The 21,768-nt window shown below is 43.7% G+C and overlaps 2 non-coding genes across 2 annotated transcripts; one reads left to right on the top strand and one right to left on the bottom strand.

The window, feature by feature from the left end:
• Window positions 1–317: 317 nt before the first annotated feature.
• Window positions 318–408, bottom strand: trnar-ucg (transfer RNA arginine (anticodon UCG)). Its single transcript is given in 2 exon segments — window positions 318–353; window positions 372–408. It is a non-coding gene; the product is annotated as a tRNA-Arg (tRNA).
• A 6,623-nt stretch (window positions 409–7,031) lies between these two features.
• On the top strand, window positions 7,032–7,104 carry trnaf-gaa (transfer RNA phenylalanine (anticodon GAA)). The gene has a single exon. It is a non-coding gene; the product is annotated as a tRNA-Phe (tRNA).
• The last annotated feature ends 14,664 nt before the right edge of the window (window positions 7,105–21,768 follow it).

Raw genomic sequence — 21,768 nt, 5'->3', positions numbered from 1 at the left:
TTACCAGATGCGCATCAAGCAGGTCGGTTCTTCCAAAACAATCAACTACCTGCTTGCCTGTGATGTCACAGCTTACCAGATCCTCACCAAACAGCTCCTTCCACTGCACCGAAGAAAGAACCAAATCCTGTATCCTCACCCCAGCGGCTCTCTGTTTCCCTGCTCTCACTCTCCATTGTGACGTCACTCCTCGATTTTTTTCCCCTGCTCTGCTCCTGCCGTGCTCCTCTCTCTCTCGCTCTGTCTCCGAGTCTGTGCTTTTGGCGCATTTCTTCATTTGTTGTTCCGTTGTGCTCCTCTGTTTCTGGTCCAAAATCTGACTCTGGTGGGACTTGAACCCACAACCTTTGAATATCGTCTTAATCATTATTTCGAAGTCCAACACGCTATCCATTGCGCCACAGAGCCTCACACATTTTTATTAACATCACTAAGGCCTTTGATCTTGTCAGCAGAGACGGCCTCTTCAAACTGCAATGGAACATAGGCTGCCCTCCTGACCTCTTGGGCATCATCTCTTCTTTCCACGAGAACATGCACAGTTCCATCAGTTACAATGGAGCAACATCAGACGCTTTCAAGATCAGCAGTGGGGTAAAGCAGGGCTGCGCGCTGGCGCCAACTCTCTTAGGAACAGAGGAACATAGGAGTAAGCTATTCAGCCCGTCGAGCCTGCTCTGTCATTCAATTCGATCATGGCTGATCACCTACCTCAAAGCCCCTTTCCCATGCTATCCCCATATCCCTTGATGTCATGAGTATCAAGATTTCTATCAATTTCTGTCTTGAACATGCTCAATGATTGAGCTGCCACAGCCCTCTGGGGCACAGTATTCCAATGATTCACCACCGTCTGAGTGAAGAAATTCCACCCATCTCAGTTTTAAATGGCCTACTCCTTATTCTGAGACGATGTCCTTTGGTTTTAGACTCACCAACCAGGGCAAACATCCTGTCTACATCCACACTGTCACGCCCTGTAAGAATTTTGTCAGTTTCAATCAGATCACCTCTCATTCTTCGAAACTTTAAGGAATACAGGCCCAGTTTCCTCATAAGACAATCCCACCATCCCAGGGATTAGTCTGGTGACAGAAAAACAAGAAATGCTGGAACCACTCAGCAGGTCTGGCAGCATCTGTGAAAAGAGAAGCAGAGTTAACGTTTCAGGTCAGCGACCCATCTTCGGAACTGACATATATTAGAAAAGTCACAGGTTATAAGCAAGTGAAGTGGGGGTGGGGCAAGAGATAACAAAGGAGAAGGTGTAGATTGGACAAGGCCACATAGCTTACCAAAAGGTCATGCAGCAAAGGCAAACAATATGTTAATGGTGTGTTGAAAGACAAAGCATTAGTACAGATTAGGTAATAACGGACTGAATATTGAACAGCAGCAAGTACAAACCTGAAAAAAAACAGTAGGTAAGCAAACTGAACAAACTGAGATGAAATGAAATAAATGCAAAAAAAAGATTAGTCTGTTGACCCTCTGTTTCACCCCCTCTATGGCAAGTGTATCCTTCATAAGATGAGGAAACTAAACTGTACACAATACTCCAGTGCGGATTCACCAAGGCTCTAGACAATTGCAGCAAGACATCTTTACTCCTGTACTCATGACCCCTCGTGTGGGTACAACATACCATTTGCCTTCCTAATTGATTGCTGCACCTGCACAAGAGCTTTTAGTGTCTCAGGAACAAGGACACCCAGGTCCCTTTGGACATCGACACTTCCCAACCTCTCACCATTTAAGAAATACTCTGTCTTTCTGTTTATTCTACCAAAGTGAATAACTTCACACTTATTCACATTATATTCCATGTTCTTGCCCATTCACTTAGCCTCTCCAGGTCCCCTGGAAGCCTCTCTGCATCCTCCTCACAACTCACACTTCACCGAGCTTTGTGTCATCTGCAAACTTGGAAATATTACATTTAATCCCCACATCCAAATCATTTATAGAGGTTGTTAACAGCTGTGGCTCCAACACTGATCCTTGCAGTACCCCAATAGTAACAGCCTGCCATCCTGAGAAGGACCCGTTATTCCTGCTCTCTGTTTTCGGTCTGTTAACCAATTCTCAATCCATATCAGTATATTATCCCCAAGCCTATGTGCTCTAATTTTGTTTACTCACCTCCTGTGTGGGACCTTACCAAAGGAAAATGCAAATACCACACATCCACTGGTTCTCCTTTATCTGTTCTATAGGTAACATCCTCAAAAATCTCAACAGGTTTTTCAAACCTGTTTTCCTTTTCATAAATCTATGTTGACTCTGCCCAATCATGTCATCATTTTCGAACTGTCTAGTTATCACATCCTTTATAATTGGCATATTCTTCTCCATGCTGCTATTGTACACTTTCAATTACTCAGATATAGGTGTTCACCTGCACATCAGAGCTGACGACAAGCTGTTCAACTTGGCAAGACTGTGCGCCAAGACCAAAGTGGGTAAATTCCTAGTCTGTGAGTTGCTATTTGCTGATGATGCTGTGCTGACATCCCATAATGAAGTTCAGTCACAGCAGCTTGTAGATCGGTTCTCCCTGGCCTGCAAAGAGTTTGGACTGACAATCAGCATCAGGAAGATGAAAGTTATGGGCCAGGACGTAGAGACTCCACTTTCCATCAACATCGACAACCTCACTTTGGAGGTTGTCAACAGCTTCACATACCTTCAATCAACAATCACCAGCAATCTGTCCCTTGATGCTGAAATCAGCACCAGGATTGTCAATGCTGCAGCTGTCATGTCAAAGTTGAGAAGCCAAGTGTGAACCGACAGCAAACTGACCGAAAATACAAAGCTCCACGTGTACCAGGCTTGTGTTCTCAGCACCCTCCTTTATAGTAGAGAAGCATCAACAACTTATACAAGCCAAAAAAAGCGGCTGAACAGCTTCCACCTCCACTGCCTCAGATGGATACTGGGCATCTCCTGGCAGGACAGAGTGCCGAATGCGGAAGTACACCAGCGTGCAGGGATCCGCAGCATGTTTGCCCTCTTGAGTCAGCGGTGACTCTGTTGACTGGGCCAAATGGATGACGGTCACATTGCCAAATACATGCTCTATGGTGAGCTTGCTATCAGCACGAGATCAACAGGTCAGGGAAAAAAATCAAGTCCTTTGGAGAGGTTTGAGTTAATTCAGGAGAGTGGGCATGGATTTATAAATGGGAGTTCATGCTTGACGAATCTAACTGCATTTGTTGATAAACTATCTGAGAATGCTGATGACGGGAATGCAGTGGATGTTGTTTATATGGATGTTACGAAAGCATTTTATAAAGTACCACATAAAAGGGTGGTTAACAAAATTGAGGTTCATGGATTAGGAGGGTCAGTATCCATTTGGATAGTAAATTGTTTTAAAGACTGAAAACAGCGAGTCATATTAAATGGTTCTTGGTCAGACCGCAGGATAGTCGACAGTGGTGTTCCCCAAGGGTCAGTGCGAGAACCACTGCTTTTTTTGCTAAAGGTAAGTGACTTGGATCTTGGAATACAGAGTAGAATCTCAAAATATGCCGATGACACCAAACTTGGAGGAGTGGCAAACAGTGAGGATGATATGAACTGCCTGCAACAGGACAGTGATAGGCAAGCAGAATGGGCAGACAGGTGGCAGATGGAATTTAATAGTGACAAGTGTGAGGTGATGTATTTTGGCATAAGGAATAGGGAGAGGCAATATATACTTAATGGCACAGTTCTAAAGAGTGTACTGGAATAGAGGGACTTGGGGTTCATGTGCACCGATCTTTGAAGGTGGCAAGACATATTGCGAGAATGGTTAGCAAAGCATATGGGATCTTGGGCTTTATAAATAGAGGCGTTGAGTACAAAAGCAGGGAAGTTATGCTGAACCATTATAAAACTCTGGTTCGGCCCCAATTGGAGTGTTGCTTCCAGTTCTGCTCAGCAGACTTTAGAAAGAATGTGAGGGTCCTTGAGAGGACGCAGAGGCGATTTACCAGAATGGATCCAGGGATGGGGGATTTTAGTTACAAGGTTAGGTTGGAAAAGCTAGGATTATTCTGCCTATATCAAAGGAGATTGAGTGGAGAATTGATAGAGGTGTATAACACCTCGAGAGAACAGGCCATCCTAGACTGGGTATTGTGTAATGAGAAAGGATTAGTTAACAATCTTGTTGTGTGGGGTCCCTTGGGGAAGTGCGCCCATAATATGATAAAATTCTTCATTAAGATGGAGAGTGAGAGAGTTGATTCCGAGACTCGGGTCCTGAATCTAAATAAAGGAAACTATGAAGGTATGAGGCGGGAGTTGGCGATGATAGATTGGGGAACGTTACTTAAAGGGTTGACAGTGGATAGGCAATGGCTAGCATTTAAAGAGCGCATGGATGAATTACAACAATTGTTCATTCCTGTCTGTGCAAAAGTAAAACAGGAAGGGTGGCTCAACTGTGGCTTACAAAAGAAATTAAGGAAAGTATTAGATCCAAGGAGGAGAAATATAAAATGGCCAGAACAAGCAGCAAACCTGAAGATTGTGAGCAGTTTGGAATTTAGCAGAGGAGGACAAAAGGATTGATTAAGAAGGGGGAAATAGAGTATGAGAGTAAGCTAGCAAAGAACATAAAAACTGACTGTAAAAGCTTCTATAGATATGTGCAGAGAAAAAGATTAGTGAAGACAAATGTGGGCCCCTTACAGTCAGAAACGGGGGAATTTATAATGGGGAACAAAGAAATGGCAGACCAATTCTGGGTACTGCCTGTGTGGAGTTTGCAAGTTCTTCCTGTGTCTGCGTGGGTTTCCTCCGGGTGCTCCGGTTTCCTCCCACATGCCAAAGACTTGCTGGTTGATAGGTTAATTGGCCTTTATAAATTGCCCCTAGTATAGGTAGGTGGTAGGGAAATATAGAGACAGGTGGGGATGTGGTAGTAATGTGGAATTAGTGTAGGATTAGTATAAAATGGGTGGTTGATGGTCGGCACAGACTCAGTGGGCCGAAGGGCCTGTTTCAGTGCTGTATCTCTAAACTAAACTAAAACATACTTTGGATCTGTCTTCTCAAAGGAGGATACAAATTATCTCCCAGAAATGTTGGGGAACATAGGGTCTAGTGAGAAGGAGGAACTGTATGAAATCAGTATTAGTAGGGAATGTTTGGGAAATTGATGGGATTGAAGGCCGATAAATCCCCAGGGCCTGATAATCTACATCCCAGAGTAATTAAGGAAGTGGCCCTTGAAATAGCAGATGCATTTCTGGTCTTTTTTCAAAATTCTATCGACTCTGGAACAGTTCCAATGGATTGGACGGTAGTTAATGTAACTCCATTATTTAAAAAAAGAGGCAGAAAGAAAACAGCGAATTATATACCGGTTAGCCTGACATCAGTCGTGGGGAAAATGCTGGAGTCCATTATAAAAGATGTAATAGCAGAGTGCAATAATAACTCGTCTCCACTCCTAGTATTTCTAAATCCCACACATTCACTATAATGTGAACAATTATTTCCTGTTGTGTCTCTCTCAGATTTGTAAACTTCACTGTATTGGAGTGAGGTGACATCTACTGGCGGGAAGCAAGAACTGCAATCAAGCAGCAGAAACTCCACAGTCTGTCAGGGTTAAAGAAACATTGCAATGTGAGGAAACAGCGAAGTGGTTTGACTGGGTAGATGGAGACATGATTCCACTTGTGGTGGTGTCTGAAGCAAAGGCCAGAAATACAAAATTGTCATTAATAAAAGAAATGAGGAATTCATGAAAAATGTAGTAACGTAGTGAATGGTTAGAATGTGGATAGAATAGAAAGTGAGATTGGATGGACAGACGCAGTCTGAAAGGATGGCTGAAACAAAAGGTGAGTGCCCTGAAACGTTAACTGTGTTTCTCACAGCACAGATGCTGCCAGAGCTGCTGAACATTTCCAGCACTTTCTGTTTTTATTTCAGCATTTGCAGGATGTTGCTTTGATCTGAAAAAAAATGGATAATTGGCTGGGGGGTTCCAGTGAAATTCCACAGCAGCTAATAAAGCCTGACCTGTCAGTGGCTCGTTGGTCTAGGGGTATGATTCTCGCTTAGGGAGTATGGTTAATTAACATGCGAGAGATCCTGCGTTCAAGTCCTGGACGAGCCCTGGTCTGCTGGCATTTTTAGATTAAGGTTATCTATTGGTTTCAGCCTTGCAGAAGGTGGAATTGACTTCCATACGGAGCTGGCTTGAGGACCAGACAACTGGATTCAAAGAGCTTGTCGACAAAATTGTAATTAACTAAATGTACAGATAGCCAAGTGGGAATATAAAGTTGTTGCTGTAATTGTGACCTGACTCCAAAAACAACAGGACTGGAATGGAATGTAATTCTTCAGTGTTTCTGTTGTTTGGCTTGCATTGACTCATCGATTTTCTTGTTTTTCACTTTGTCGATGCCTTTGAATAATTGTGGATCCTTCTTCAGGGTGTCTTCTTTCACCAGGTAGTTCTGACCTCTGATGATGTTGATTGTAATCAGCTTCAATTCGCTGATAGTTTTGGAAGTGAGCAGATTTCGTTTGCTTGAGTCTACAACATGGAACTCAGTCTGACATGTGGACCCATGGGAGGATTTGAATGCCATCCCTGCGTTGGAGTTGCATCCATCCAATAAGAGACCGAGTAGAAGTGACAGTTCTGTCAGTCGAATATGAGACTTTTAATGGCAGGGTTGTGAGTTTGAGTGCCATTCTGTTTTTCCCTTTTTTAAGGCTTCATGAGCAGAGAGTACAGGGAGTGTTTGAAATGAGCAAGTCTCGCTTTGATTCAGGACTCTTACCTCTCAGCAGCATCTCACGATGAAAGATTGAATTTGATCTCATTTCATTCTCAGCTCGGGGTCTGTGCGGCTCAATGGCACTTCTGGCTGTCTCCCGCTTCACAATCCATCAGTACTGAAAAAGCAATGGGGAATATTACTCACATGTTGTGTTCTTTAATTTTTTGGAAAACTTGAATGTATGTATTTTCTTCCAAAACAAGGACACCAAGCTCCTGTTAATGTAGTGCTGAAATAGCTCAGTTGGGAGAGCGTTAGACTGAAGATCTAAAGGTCCCTAGTTCAACCCTGGGTTTCAGCAATTTCACTTCTTTATGTGTCCCTTGCCTTGGATCTGATTTTCCAGTTGCACAATTTACTTTGAGATTATTTACCAAGCACCAGTGGATTGAATTTGAGAAACAACACAGAATCATTTACAACATAGAAGGTGGTCATTTGGCCTATCACGTCCATGCTGGCTCTCCCCGTAACAATCTAGTCAGTTCCACTCACCAGATCGATCCCTTTCCTCCTGCAAGTTTCTTTCCTTCAAGTATCCATCCAATTTCCTTTTCAAATCATTGATTGTCTCTGCTTCCACCACACTCGTGGGCCAAGACATTACCACCCACAACATAAAAAATTCCACCTCATCAAGGATGGGAAATACTTACATCTTCTATATTTGCTTATTCTCTATTTCTATGAGAATAGACTGGCAGTCAACATGAAAGGAAACCCAAAAATCTTCGAGCAGCATGTAAATGATAAGTGGGTAGTAAGAGGTTGAGTCGGGCCTATTAGGGACAAAAAGGATAATATAAGCTTAGAGGTGCAGGGCAATGTTAATCTACTTAATGAGTACTTTGCATCAGTGATCACTAAGGAAGTGGAATTTGACAAAATATCAGTTGAAGTGAAGAAAGTAGAGACAATGGAGAGAGTACAAATTAGGAGAGGGAGGTACTAAAAAGGCTGGCTGTGCTTAGGGTAGATAAATCACCTGGTCCGGATGGCTCACATCCCAGGTTGCGAAAGGAAATGCGGATGCAGATAACGGAAGGGCTTGCTATAATCTTCCAATCTTCCCTGGATACGGGGGAGGTGCCAGAGGATTAAACAGTGGCAAATGCGACACCCTTATTCAAGAAAGGGTGTAAGGACAGTCCGGGTAACTACAGGCTAGTTAGATTAACAGCAGCGGTGGGGAAGGTTTTAGAAAGAATAATCAGGGTAAAAAATCAACAGTCACTTGGAGAGGTTCGAGTTAATTAAGGAGAATGAGCATGGATTTATAAATGGGAGTTCATGCTTGACTAATCTAACTGCATTTTTTGATGAACTAACAGAGCAGGTTGATGAAGGGAATGCAGTGGATGTTGTTTATATGGATTTTAAGGAAGCGTTTGACAAGGTACCACATAAAAGGGCGGTTAACAAAATTGAGGTTCGTGGTATAGGAGGGTCAGTGTCCAATTGGATAGAAAATTGGTTTAAGGACAGAAAACAGCGAGTCTTATTAAATCGTTCTTTGTCAGACTGGAGGATAGTTGACAGTGGTGTTCCCCAAGGGTCAGTGCTAGAACCACTGCTTTTTCTGCTCAAGGTAATTGACTTGGATCTTGGAATACAGAGTAGAATCTCAAAATATCCCGATGACAACAAACATGGAGGAGTGGCAAACAGTGAGGATGATATGAACTGCCTGCAACAGGACAGTGATAGGCTAGCAGAATGGGCAGACAGGTGGCAGATGGAATTTAATAGTGACAAGTGTGAGGTGATGTATTTTGGCATAAGGAATAGGGAGAGGCAATATATACTTAATGGCACAGTTCTAAAGAGTGTACTGGAATAGAGGGACTTGGGGTTCATGTGCATCAATCTTTGAAGGTGGCAAGACATATTGCGAGAGTGGTTCGCAAAGCATATGGGATCTTGGACTTTATAAATAGAGGCATTGAGTACAAAAGCAGGGAAGTTATGCTGAACCATTATAAAACTCTGGTTAGGCCCCAATTGGAGTGTTGCTTCCAGTTCTGCTCAGCAGACTTTAGAAAGAATGTGAGGGTCCTTGAGAGGACGCAGAGGCGATTTACCAGAATGGATCCAGGGATGGGGGATTTTAGTTACAAGGTTAGGTTGGAAAAGCTAAGATTATTCTGCCTATATCAAAGGAGATTGAGTGGAGAATTGATAGAGGTGTAAAACACCTCTAGAGAACAGGCCATCCTGGACTGGGTATTGTGTAATGAGAAAGGATTAGTTAACAATCTTGTTGTGTGGGGTCCCTTGGGGAAGTGCGCCCATAATATGATAAAATTCTTCATTAAGATGGAGAGTGAGAGAGTTGATTCCGAGACTCGGGTCCTGAATCTAAACAAGAAAACTATGAAGGTATGAGGCGGGAGTTGGCTATGATAGATTGGGGAACGTTACTTAAAGGGTTGACAGTGGATAGGCAATGGTTCGCATTCAAAGAGCGCATGGATGAATTACAACAATTGTTCATTCCTGTCTGTGCAAAAGTAAAACAGGAAGGGTGGCTCAACTGTGGCTTACAAAAGAAATTAAGGAAAGTATTAGATCCAAGGAGGAGAAATATAAAATGGCCAGAACAAGCAGCAAACCTGAAGATTGTGAGCAGTTTGGAATTTAGCAGAGGAGGACAAAAGGATTGATTAAGAAGGGGGAAATCGAGTATGAGAGTAAGCTAGCAAAGAACATAAAAACTGACTGTAAAAGCTTCCATAGATATGTGTAGAGAAAAAGATTAGTGAAGACAAATGTGGGCCCCTTACAGTCAGAAACGGGGGAATTTATAATGGGGAACAAAGAAATGGCAGACCAATTAAATACATACTTTGGATCTGTCTTCACAAAGGAGGATACAAATTATCTCCCAGAAATGTTGGGGAACATAGGGTCTAGTGAGAAGGAGGAACTGTATGAAATCAGTATTAGTAGGGAATGTTTGGGAAATTGATGGGATTGAAGGCCGATAAATCCCCAGGGCCTGATAATCTACATCCCAGAGTAATTAAGGAAGTGGCCCTTGAAATAGCAGATGCATTTCTGGTCTTTTTTCAAAATTCTATCGACTCTGGAACAGTTCCAATGGATTGGACGGTAGTTAATGTAACTCCGCTATTTAAAAAAAGAGGCAGAAAGAAAACAGCGAATCATATACCGGTTAGCCTGACATCAGTCGTGTGGAAAATGCTGGAGTCCATTATAAATGATGTAATAGCAGAGTGCAATAATAACTCGTCTCCACTCCTAGTATTTCTAAATCCCACACATTCACTATAATGTGAACAATTATTTCCTGTTGTGTCTCTCTCAGATTTGTAAACTTCACTGTATTGGAGTGAGGTGACATCTACTGGCGGGAAGCAAGAACTGCAATCAAGCAGCAGAAACTCCACAGTCTGTCAGGGTTAAAGAAACATTGCAATGTGAGGATCCAGCGAAGTGGTTTGATTGGGTAGATGGAGACATGATTCCACTTGTGGTGGTGTCTGAAGCAAAGGCCAGAAATACAAAATTGTCATTAATAAAAGAAATGAGGAATTCATGAAAAGTGTAGTAACGTAGTGAATGGTTAGAATGTGGATAGAATAGAAAGTGAGATTGGATGGACAGAAGAAGTCTGAAAGGATGGCTGAAACAAAAGGTGAGTGCCCTGAAACGTTAACTGTGTTTCTCACAGCACAGATGCTGCCAGAGCTGCTGAACATTTCCAGCACTTTCTGTTTTTATTTCAGCATTTGCAGGATGTTGCTTTGATCTGAAAAAAAAATGGATGATTGGCTGGGGGGTTCCAGTGAAATTCCACAGCAGCTAATAAAGCCTGCCTTGTCAGTGGCTCGTTGGTCTAGGGGTATGATTCTCACTTAGGGAGTATGGTTAATTAACATGCGAGAGATCCTGGGTTCAAGTCCTGGACGAGCCCTGGTCTGCTGGCATTTTTAGATTAAGGTTATCTATTGGTTTCAGCCTTGCAGAAGGTGGAATTGACTTCCATACGGAGCTGGCTTGAGGACCAGACAACTGGATTCAAAGAGCTTGTTGACAAAATTGCAATTAACGAAATGTACAGATAGCCAAGTGGGAATATAAAGTTGTTGCTGTAATTGTGACCTGACTCCAAAAACAACAGGACTGGGTTCTGGACTGGAATGGAATGGAATTCTTCAGTGTTTCTGTTGTTTGGCTTGCATTGACTCATCGATTTTCTTGTTTTTCACTTTGTCGATGCCTTTGAATAATTGTGGATCCTTCTTCAGGGTGTCTCCTTTCACCAGGTAGTTCTGACCTCTGATGATGTTGATTGTGATCAGCTTCAATTCGCTGATAGTTTTGGAAGTGAGCAGATTTCCTTTGCTTGAGTCTACAACATGGAACTCAGTCTGACATGTGGACCCATGGGAGGATTTGAATGCCATCCCTGCATTGGAGTTGCATCCATCCAATAAGAGACCAAGTAGAAGTGACAGTTCTGTCAGTCGAATATGAGACTTTTAATGTCAGGGTTGTGAGTTTGAGTGCCATTCTGTTGTTCCCTTTTTTAAGGCTTCATGAGCAGAGAGTACAGGGAGTGTTTGAAATGAGCAAGTCTCGCTTTGATTCAGGACTCTTACCTCTCAGCAGCATCTCACTATGAAAGATTGAATTTGATCTCATTTCATTCTCAGCTCGGGGTCTGTGCGGCTCAGTGGCACTTCTGGCTGTCTCCCGCTTCACAATCCATCAGTACTGAGAAAGCAATGGGGAATATTACTCACATGTTGTGTTCTTTAATTTTTTGGAAAACTTGAATGTATGTATTTTCTTCCAAAACAAGGACACCAAGCTATTGTTAAGGTAGGGCTGAAATAGCTCAGTTGGGAGAGCGTTAGACTGAAGATCGAAAGGTCCCTTGTTCAATACTGGGTTTCAGCAATTTCGCTTCCTTATGTGTCCCTTGCCTTGGTTCTGATTTTCCAGTTGCACAATTTACTTTGAGATTATTTACCAAGCACCAGTGGATTGAATTTGAGAAACAACACAGAAGGTGGTCATTTGGCCTATCACGTCCATGCTGGCTCTCCCCGGAGCAATCTAGTCAGTTCCACTCACCAGCTCGATCCCTTTCCTCCTGCAAGTTTCTTTCCTTCAAGTATCCATCCAATTTCCTTTTCAAATCATTGATTGTCTCTGCTTCCACCACACTCGTGGGCCAAGACATTACCACCCACAACATAAAAAATTCCACCTCATCAAGCATGGGAAATACTTACTTCTTCTATATTTGCTTATTCTCTATTTCTATGAGAATAGACTGGCAGTCAACATGAAAGGAAACCCAAAAATCTTCGAGCAGCATGTAAATGATAAGTAAGAGGTAGTAAGAGGTTGAGTCGGGCCTATTAGGGACAAAAAGGATAATATAAGCTTAGAGGTGCAGGGCAATGTTAATCTACTTAATGAGTACTTTGCATCAGTGATCACTAAGGAAGTGGAATTTGACAAAATATCAGTTGAAGTGAAGAAAGTAGAGGCAATGGAGAGAGTACAAATTAGGAGAGGGAGGTACTAAAAAGGCTGGCTGTGCTCAGGGAAGATAAATCACCTGGTCCGGATGGCTCACAACCCAGGTTGCGAAAGGAAATGCGGATGCAGATAACGGAAGGGCTTGCTATAATCTTCCAATCTTCCCTGGATACGGGGGAGGTGCCAGAGGATTAAACAGTGGCAAATGCGACACCCTTATTCAAGAAAGGGTGTAAGGACAGTCCGGGTAACTACAGACTAGTTAGATTAACAGCAGCGGTGGGTAAGGTTTTAGAAAGAATAATCAGGGTAAAAAATCAACAGTCACTTGGAGAGGTTCGAGTTAATTAAGTAGAGTGAGCATGGATTTATAAATGGGAGTTCATGCTTGACTAATCTAACTGCATTTTTTGATGAACTAACAGAGCAGGTTGATGAAGGGAATGCAGTGGATGTTGTTTATATGGATTTTAAGGAAGCGTTTGACAAGGTACCACATAAAAGGGCGGTTAACAAAATTGAGGTTCGTGGTATAGGAGGGTCAGTGTCCAATTGGATAGAAAATTGGTTTAAGGACAGAAAACAGCGAGTCTTATTAAATGGTTCTTTGTCAGACTGGAGGATAGTCGACAGTGGTGTTCCCCAAGGCTCAGTGCTAGAACCACTGCTTTTTCTGCTCAAGGTAATTGACTTGGATCTTGGAATACAGAGTAGAATCTCAAAATATCCCGATGACAACAAACTTGGAGGAGTGGCAAACAGTGAGGATGATATGAACTGCCTGCAACAGGACAGTGATAGGCTAGCAGAATGGGCAGACAGGTGGCAGATGGAATTTAATAGTGACAAGTGTGAGGTGATGTATTTTGGCATAAGGAATAGGGAGAGGCAATATATACTTAATGGCACAGTTCTAAAGAGTGCACTGGAATAGAGGGACTTGGGGTTCATGTGCATCAATCTTTGAAGGTGGCAAGACATATTGCGAGAGTGGTTCGCAAAGCATATGGGATCTTGGGCTTTATAAATAGAGGCATTGAGTACAAAAGCAGGGAAGTTATGCTGAACCATTATAAAACTCTGGTTAGGCCCCAATTGGAGTGTTGCTTCCAGTTCTGCTCAGCAGACTTTAGAAAGAATGTGAGGGTCCTTGAGAGGACGCAGAGGCGATTTACCAGAATGGATCCAGGGATGGGGGATTTTAGTTACAAGGTTAGGTTGGAAAAGCTAGGATTATTCTGCCTATATCAAAGGAGATTGAGTGGAGAATTGATAGAGGTGTAAAACACCTCTAGAGAACAGGCCATCCTGGACTGGGTATTGTGTAATGAGAAAGGATTAGTTAACAATCTTGTTGTGTGGGGTCCCTTGGGGAAGTGCGCCCATAATATGATAAAATTCTTCATTAAGATGGAGAGTGAGAGAGTTGATTCCGAGACTCGGGTCCTGAATCTAAACAAAGGAAACTATGAAGGTATGAGGCGGGAGTTGGCTATGATAGATTGGGGAACGTTACTTAAAGGGTTGACAGTGGATAGGCAATGGCTAGCATTTAAAGAGCGCATGGATGAATTACAACAATTGTTCATTCCTGTCTGTGCAAAAGTAAAACAGGAAGGGTGGCTCAACTGTGGCTTATAAAAGAAATTAAGGAAAGTATTAGATCCAAGGAGGAGAAATATAAAATGGCCAGAACAAGCAGCAAACCTGAAGATTGTGAGCAGTTTGGAATTTAGCAGAGGAGGACAAAAGGATTGATTAAGAAGGGGGAAATAGAGTATGAGAGTAAGCTAGCAGAGAACATAAAAACTGACTGTAAAAGCTTCTATAGATATGTGTAGAGAAAAAGATTAGTGAAGACAAATGTGGGCCCCTTACAGTCAGAAACGGGGGAATTTATAATGGGGAAGAAAGAAATGGCAGACCAATTAAATACATACTTTGGATCTGTCTTCACAAAGAATTTTTTAGAACATTACAGCGCAGTACAGGCCCTTCGGCCCTCGATGTTGCGCCGCCCTGTGAAACCATCTGACCTACACTATTCCATTTTCATCCATGTGTCTATCCAATGTCCACTTAAATGCCCTTAAAGTTGGCGAATCTACTACTGCTGCAGGCAGGGCGTTCCACGCCCTTACTACTCTCTGAGTAAAGAAACTACCTCTCACATCTGTCCGATATCTATCACCCCTCAACATGAAGCTATGTCCCCTCGTGTTTGCCATCACCATCCGAGGAAAAAGACGCTCACTATCCACCCTATCTAACCCTCTGATTATCTTATATGTCTCTATTAAGTCACCTCTCCTCCTCCTTCTCTCCAACGAAAACAACCTCAAGTCCCTCAGCCTTTCCTCGTAAGACCTTCCCTCCATACCAGGCAACATCCTAGTAAATCTCCTCTGCACCCTTTCCATAGCTTCCACATCCTTCCTATAATGCGGTGACCAGAACTGCACGCAATACTCCAGGTGCGGTCTCACCAGAGTTTTGTACAGCTGCAGCATGACATCGTGGCTCCGAAACTCGACCCCCCTACTAATAAAAGCTAACACACCATATGCCTTCTTAACAGCCCTATTAACCTGGTTAGCAACCTTCAGGGATTTATGCACCTGGACACCAAGATCTCTCTGTTCATCTACAGTACCAAGAATCCTCCCATTAGCCCAGTACTCTGCATTCCTGTTACTCCTTCCAAAGTGAATCACCTCACACTTTTCCGCATTAAACTCCATTTGCCATCTCTCAGCCCAGCTCTGCAGCCTATCTGTGTCTCTCTGTACCCGACAACATCCTTCGGCACTATCCACAACTCCACCGACCTTAGTGTCATCTGCAAATTTACTAACCCACCCTTCTACACCCTCTTCCAGGTCATTTATAAAAATGACAAACAGCAGTGGCCCCAAAACAGATCCTTGCGGTACACCACTAGTAACTAAACTCCAGGATGAACATTTGCCATCAACCACCACCCTCTGTCTTCTTTCAGCTAGCCAATTTCTGATCCAAAGCTCTAAATCACCTTCAACCACATACTTGCGTATTTTCTGCAATAGCCTACCGTGGGGAACCTTATCAAACGCCTTACTGAAATCCATATACACCACATCCACTGCTTTACCCTCATCCACCTGTTTGGTCACCTTCTCGAAAAACTCTATAAGGTTTGTGAGGCACGACCTACCCGTCACAAAACCGTGCTGACTATCTCTAATGTACTTATTCTTTTCAAGATGATTATAAATCCTGTCTCTTATAAACTTTTCCAACATTTTACCCACAACCGAAGTAAGGCTCACAGGTCTATAATTACCAGGGCTGTCTCTACTCCCCTTCTTGAACAAGGGGACAACATTTGCAATCCTCCAGTCTTCCGGCACTATTCCTGTCGACAATGACGACATAAAGATCAAGGACAAAGGCTCTGCAATCTCCTCCCTAGCTTCCCAGAGAATCCTAGGATAAATCCCATCTGGCCCAGGGGACATCTATTTTCACACTTTCCAAAATTGATAACACCTCCTCCTTGTGAACCTCAATCCCATCTAGCCTCGTAGCCTGAATCTCAGTATTCTCAACAACATTTTCTTTCTCTACTGTAAATACTGACGAAAAATATTCATTTAACACTTCCCCTATCTCCTCTGATTCCACACACAACTTCCCACTACTATCCTTGATTGGCCCTAATCTAACTCTAGTCATTCTTTTATTCCTGATATACCTATAGAAAGCCTTAGGGTTTTCCCTGATCCGATCCACCAATGACTTCTCGTGTCCTCTCCTTGCTCTTCTTATCTCTCCCTTTAGATCCTTCCTGGCTAGCTTGTAGCTCTCAAGCGCCCTAACTGAGCCTTCACGTCTCATCCTAACAAAAGCCTTCTTCTTCCTCTTGACAAGCGCTTCAACTTCTTTAGTAAACCACGGCTCCCTCGCACGACAACTTCCTCCCTGCCTCACAGGTACATACTTATCAAGGACACGCAGTAGCTGCTCCTTGAATAAGCTCCACATTTCGATTGTTCCCATCCCCTGCAGTTTCCTTCCCCATCCGACGCATCCTAAATCTTGCCTAATCGCATCATAATTTCCTTTCCCCCAGTTATAATTCTTGCCCTGCGGTATATACCTGTCCCTGCCCATCGCTAAGGTAAACCTAACCGAATTGTGATCACTATCACCAAAGTGCTCACCTACATCTAAATCTAACACCTGGCCGGGTTCATTTCCCAGTACCAAATCCAATGTGGCATCGCCCCTGGTTGGCCTGTCTACATACTGTGTCAGAAAACCCTCCTGCACACACTGGACAAAAACTGACCCATCTAAAGTACTCGAACTATAGTACTTCCAGTCGATATTTGGAAAGTTAAAGTCCCCCATAACAACTACCCTGTTACTCTCACCCCTGTCGAGAATCATCTTCGCTATCCTTTCCTCTACATCTCTGGAACTATTCGGAGGTCTATAAAAGACTCCCAACAGGGTAACCTCACCTCTCCTGTTTCTAACCTCAGCCCATACTACCTCAGTAGCCGAGTCCTCAAACGTCCTTTCTGTCGCTGTAATACTCTCCTTGATTAACAATGCCACACCCCCCCCCTCTTTTACCATCTTCTCTGTTCTTACTAAAACATCCAAATCCCGGAATCTGCAACATCCATTCCTGCCCCTGCTCTACCCATGTCTCCGAAATGGCCACTACATCGAGATCCCGGGTACCAACCCATGCTGCAAGCTCACCCACCTTATTCCGGATGCTCCTGGCGTTGAAATAGACACACTTTAAACCAGGTTCTTGCTTGCCAGTGCCCTCTTGCGTCCTTGTAACCATATCCCTGACCTCACTACTCTCAACATCCTGTACACTGGCACCACAATTTAGGTTCCCATTCCCCTGCTGAATTAGTTTAAACCCCCCCGAAGAGCACTAGCAAACCTCCCCCCCAGGATATTGGTACCCCTCTGGTTCAGGTGAAGACCATCCTGTTTGTAGAGGTCCCACCTACCCCAGAAAGAGCCCCAATTATCCAGGAAACCAAAACCCTCCCTCCTGCACCATCCATGCAGCCACGTGTTCAACTCCTCTCTCTCCCTATTCCTCGCTTCGCTATCACGTGGCACGGGCAACAACCCAGAGATAACAACTCTGTTTGTTCTCGCTCTAAGCTTCCACCCTAGCTCCCTAAATTTCTGTCTTAAATCCCCATCTCTCTTCCTACCTATGTCGTTGGTGCCTATGTGGACCACGACTTGGGGCTGCTCCCCCTCCCCATTAAGGATCCCAAAAACACGATCCGAGACATCACGAACCCTGGCACCTGGGAGGCAACATACCAACCGTGAGTCTCTCTCGTTCCCACAGAACCTCCTATCTGTTCCCCTAACTATGGAGTCCCCAATGACTAATGTTCTGCTCCTCTTCCCCCTTCCCTTCTGAGCAACAGGGACAGACTCTGTGCCAGATATCTGTACCCCATTGCTTACCCCTGGTAAGTCGTCCCCCGCAACAGTATCCAAAACGGTATACCTGTTGTTGAGGGAAACGGCCACAGGGGATCCCTGCACTGCCTGCTGGTTCCCTCTCCTTCCCCTGACGGTAACCCATCTACCTACTTCTTTTACCTGAGGTGTGACTACCTCCCCATAACTCCTCTCAATAACCTCCTCCGCCTCCCGAATGATCCGAAGTTCATCCAGCTCCAGCTCCAGTTCCCTAACGCGGTTCTCGAGGAGCTGGAGTTGGGTGCACTTCCCACAGATGCAGTCAGCAGGGACACTCTTGGTGACCCTTACCTCCCACATTCTGCAGGAGGAACATGCAACTGCCTTAACCTCCATTCCCACTATTCCAAATTCCCAACAAATCTACTGAAAAACAAAAAGTCAAAACTTGTTAGGTTAGCAATCCAACGGACAGAACTTCCTAAATAAAAAGCTTACCTTATCAACACACCAGAGTACTTTTTTTATGGTTAGAGGAGGAGGGTGGGTGGGAGACACTACACGTGTAGTGTCTCGGGTACAGCCACCACACAAATATATACCTTTTTCCTTACCCAGCAGTCCCCTGGTCCTCCGAGAACAAAAGGGAATTCACTTTTAAACTTACGCTGAAATTGACTTCTCAGCTGCAAGCCCGTTCACGCACCTCCGCTGCTATCCACGCTGCGGCCACCGAAACTAAAAGAAAGAGATTCTAAACCACACAAATATATACCTTTTTCCTTACCCAGCAGTCCCCTGGTCCTCCGAAAACAAAAGGGAATTCACTTTTAAACTTACGCTGAAATTGACTTCTCAGCTGCAAGCCCGTTCACGCACCTCCGCTGCTATCCACGCTGCGGCCACCGAAACTAAAAGAAAGAGATTCTAAACCACACAAATATATACCTTTTTCCTTACCCAGCAGTCCCCTGGTCCTCCGAGAACAAAAGGGAATTCACTTTTAAACTTACGCTGAAATTGACTTCTCAGCTGCAAGCCCGTTCACGCACCTCCGCTGCTATCCACGCTGCGGCCACCGAAACTAAAAGAAAGAGATTCTAAACCACACAAATATATACCTTTTTCCTTACCCAGCAGTCCCCTGGTCCTCCGAAAACAAAAGGGAATTCACTTTTAAACTTACGCTGAAATTGACTTCTCAGCTGCAAGCCCGTTCACGCACCTCCGCTGCTATCCACGCTGTGGCCACCGAAACTAAAAGAAAGAGATTCTAAACCACACAAATATATACCTTTTTCCTTACCCAGCAGTCCCCTGGTCCTCCGAGAACAAAAGGGAATTCACTTTTAAACTTACGCTGAAATTGACTTCTCAGCTGCAAGCCCGTTCACGCACCTCCGCTGCTATCCACGCTGCGGCCACCGAAACTAAAAGAAAGAGATTCTAAACCACACAAATATATACCTTTTTCCTTACCCAGCAGTCCCCTGGTCCTCCGAAAACAAAAGGGAATTCACTTTTAAACTTACGCTGAAATTGACTTCTCAGCTGTAAGCCCGTTCACGCACCTCCGCTGCTATCCACGCTGCGGCCACCGAAACTAAAAGAAAGAGATTCTAAACCACACAAATATATACCTTTTTCCTTACCCAGCAGTCCCCTGGTCCTCCGAGAACAAAAGGGAATTCACTTTTAAACTTACGCTGAAATTGACTTCTCAGCTGCAAGCCCGTTCACGCACCTCCGCTGCTATCCACGCTGCGGCCACCGAAACTAAAAGAAAGAGATTCTAAACCACACAAATATATACCTTTTTCCTTACCCAGCAGTCCCCTGGTCCTCCGAGAACAAAAGGGAATTCACTTTTAAACTTACGCTGAAATTGACTTCTCAGCTGCAAGCCCGTTCACGCACCTCCGCTGCTATCCACGCTGCGGCCACCGAAACTAAAAGAAAGAGATTCTAAACCACACAAATGTATACCTTTTTCCTTACCCAGCAGTCCCCTGGTCCTCCGAAAACAAAAGGGAATTCACTTTTAAACTTACGCTGAAATTGACTTCTCAGCTGTAAGCCCGTTCACGCACCTCCGCTGCTATCCACGCTGCGGCCACCGAAACTAAAAGCTAAAAAACTAAAAAGGAGGATACAAATTATCTCCCAGAAATGTTGGGGAACATAGGGTCTAGTGAGAAGGAGGAACTATATGAAATCAGTATTAGTAGGGAATGTTTGGGAAATTGATGGGATTGAAGGCCGATAAATCCCCAAGGCCTGATAATCTGCATCCCAGAGTACTTAAGGAAGTGGCCCTTGAAATAGCAGATGCATTTCTGGTCTTTTTTCAAAATTCTATCGACTCTGGAACAGTTCAAATGGATTGGATGGTAGTTAATGTAACTCCACTATTTAAAAAAAGAGGCAGAAAGAAAACAGCGAATTATATACCGGTTAGCCTGACATCAGTCGTGGGGAAAATGCTGGAGTCCATTATAAAAGATGTAATAGCAGAGTGCAATAATAACTCGTCTCCACTCCTAGTATTTCTAAATCCCACACATTCACTATAATGTGAACAATTATTTCCTGTTGTGTCTCTCTCAGATTTGTAAACTTCACTGTATTGGAGTGAGGTGACATCTACTGGCGGGAAGCAAGAACTGCAATGAAGCAGCAGAAACTCCACAGTCTGTCAGGGTTAAAGAAACATTTCAATGTGAGGATACAGCGAAGTGGTTTGATTGGGTAGATGGAGACATGATTCCACTTGTGGTGGTGTCTGAAGCAAAGGCCAGAAATACAAAATTGTCATTAATAAAAGAAATGAGGAATTCATGAAAAATGTAGTAACGTAGTGAATGGTTAGAATGTGGATAGAATAGAAAGTGAGATTGGATGGACAGAAGCAGTCTGAAAGGATGGCTGAAACAAAAGGTGAGTGCCCTGAAACGTTAACTGTGTTTCTCACAGCACAGATGCTGCCAGAGCTGCTGAACATTTCCAGCACTTTCTGTTTTTATTTCAGCATTTGCAGGATGTTGCTTTGATCTGAAAAAAAATGGATGATTGGCTGGGGTGTTCCAGTGAAATTCCACAGCAGCTAATAAAACATGACCTGTCAGTGGCTCGTTGGTCTAGGGGTATGATTCTCACTTTGGGAGTATGGTTAATTAACATGCGAGAGATCCCGGGTTCAAGTCCCGGACGAGCCTTGTCTGCTGGCATTTTTAGATTAAGGTTATCTATTGGTTTCAGCCTTGCAGAAGGTGGAATTGACTTCCATACGGAGCTGGCTTGAGGACCAGACAACTGGATTCAAAGAGCTTGTCGACAAAATTGTAATTAACTAAATGTACAGATAGCCAAGTGGGAATATAAAGTTGTTGCTGTAATTGTGACCTGACTCCAAAAACAACAGGACTGGAATGGAATGGAATTCTTCAGTGTTTCTGTTGTTTGGCTTGCATTGACTCATCGATTTTCTTGCTTTTCACTTTGTCGATGCCTTTGAATAATTGTGGATCCTTCTTCAGGGTGTCTTCTTTCACCAGGTAGTTCTGACCTCTGATGATGTTGATTGTAATCAGCTTCAATTCGCTGATAGTTTTGGAAGTGAGCAGATTTCGTTTGCTTGAGTCTACAACATGGAACTCAGTCTGACATGTGGACCCATGGGAGGATTTGAATGCCATCCCTGCGTTGGAGTTGCATCCATCCAATAAGAGACCGAGTAGAAGTGACAGTTCTGTCAGTCGAATATGAGACTTTTAATGGCAGGGTTGTGAGTTTGAGTGCCATTCTGTTTTTCCCTTTTTTAAGGCTTCATGAGCAGAGAGTACAGGGAGTGTTTGAAATGAGCAAGTCTCGCTTTGATTCAGGACTCTTACCTCTCAGCAGCATCTCACGATGAAAGATTGAATTTGATCTCATTTCATTCTCAGCTCGGGGTCTGTGCGGCTCAGTGGCACTTCTGGCTGTCTCCTGCTTCACA

The sequence above is a fragment of the Heterodontus francisci genome, chromosome 35 (assembly GCF_036365525.1).
Source record: "Heterodontus francisci isolate sHetFra1 chromosome 35, sHetFra1.hap1, whole genome shotgun sequence".
Lineage (NCBI taxonomy): Eukaryota > Metazoa > Chordata > Chondrichthyes > Heterodontiformes > Heterodontidae > Heterodontus > Heterodontus francisci.
This window is presented reverse-complemented; position numbering and strand designations above follow the sequence as displayed.